This window comes from Antrostomus carolinensis, unplaced genomic scaffold, assembly GCF_000700745.2.
Source record: "Antrostomus carolinensis isolate BGI_N321 unplaced genomic scaffold, ASM70074v2 scaffold42310, whole genome shotgun sequence".
Taxonomy (NCBI): domain Eukaryota; kingdom Metazoa; phylum Chordata; class Aves; order Caprimulgiformes; family Caprimulgidae; genus Antrostomus; species Antrostomus carolinensis.
Window position 1 is genome coordinate 14982 of NW_010289877.1, and position 1469 is coordinate 16450.

A 1469-nucleotide genomic window follows, 5' to 3' on the forward strand; every position below is an offset into this window, starting at 1 on the left:
GTGAGGACATTGGACTGGTGCACACAGGCACGTGGATGCTGTAGTTGTCCCTCCCTTGTGTGACACTGCGTGTACTGCCAGGAGAGCCTGTGGCAGATGCAATCTCCAGGGGAGCCCCTGCTCTCCAACCTGTGACAATCGGAGCCCAAGCAGCAGGTCCTGGTCTGGTACCGTGGCACCCCTCCCTGCTGGTGCTGGGGGTGGGCAGCGGAGCACATTTTAGGGGATAAATCATTTTAAGTTCTTAATAAATTTGTCCAGTTGTCTCTCTTTCTTCTTGTCTGTATTCTCTGCCATGGGAGTAAGCTGGAGTGGGGAGACCCTGTTGCTCCCCCATTTCTTCCTGGGCTGGAGATGGTGCAGGGGGACAAGCCCTAATTGTGAGGTTTTGCTAACACAGGACCAAGATGTGCCTTCTCCCCCTACCTCCGAGACCTGCCCCTTGCTCTCTGTTCCTCCCTGGAAGGCAGGGGCCCTAGCATTTCTACTGAAAATGCCTTTGGGGAGCAGTAGTGCCCCAGGGCTGGCCCTTGACTGAACCCTGTCCCTGCCCAGGGCTGGGTGCCTTCCTTCCTTTTCCTCCTTTCTTTGCCAGCACAGCATTTCAAGGTCACACCTGCCTATTTTCAAGGGGGTGGTAGGGGGTCCTGCCCTCAGGTTTGGCTACAAGGTCTTTCTGCCCACTTCAGAGCTTTTTGCTCTAAAGCCCTCCTTGAATCCTGAAGTGTTCTCAGGGCTGTTCTCAGCCTGTCCTTCCACCTGTGACTGTCCCTCCAGCCTGTGCTTGCTCTGGGAGCTGGTGCAGGCAGGGCACTGCTGCAGTGTCCCACTGCTGCCAGCAAGTGATAAATTACCTTTTCTTTGCTCCCTGGGAGAGTGTTCTGCCTCTGCCTGGGCAGAGGAATGATGTTATCTGGGAAGGGCAGGTTGTCTCAGATGTGGCCCCCCCCTGGAAGAGGTGATGGAGAGGGACAGAGGTGCCCTCCCTTGGTGCAAATAGGGCCAGGGTGGAGAGGGACAGGGGTGCCAAGACGCCAACACAGCTGATGTGGGCTGCCCACCTCCATTTGTCTTGAGACATCCCAATCCTGCTGGCAAGGGACAAACACAGGTACCAAAGCCAGCACGGCTCTGACCAGGCTGGGTTTTGTTGTGACCCATCAGCATCTCTCCTTAACCACGGGCAATAGGCTACCCACAGACTTTCTTTCAAAGGTTGGGGTGTTCAGGATATTTCTGCTCTTTCCTCCTCTTTTGACTGTATCACTTCAGTAAAACTTGTATCCGATAGGCTCAGCTTTCAGCAGTGGCTGTGGGCTGGGAGGACAATGCTTGATTACAGATGGGTTTTTCTCTTAACGTTTTCCTGTACTGCTATTTTTCAAGGCTGACTCAATCCCAGTTTGAGCAGCAAGTTCAATTATTCATCAACCCTTCCTCACAGAATGCTGGGGATTGGAAGGGACCTC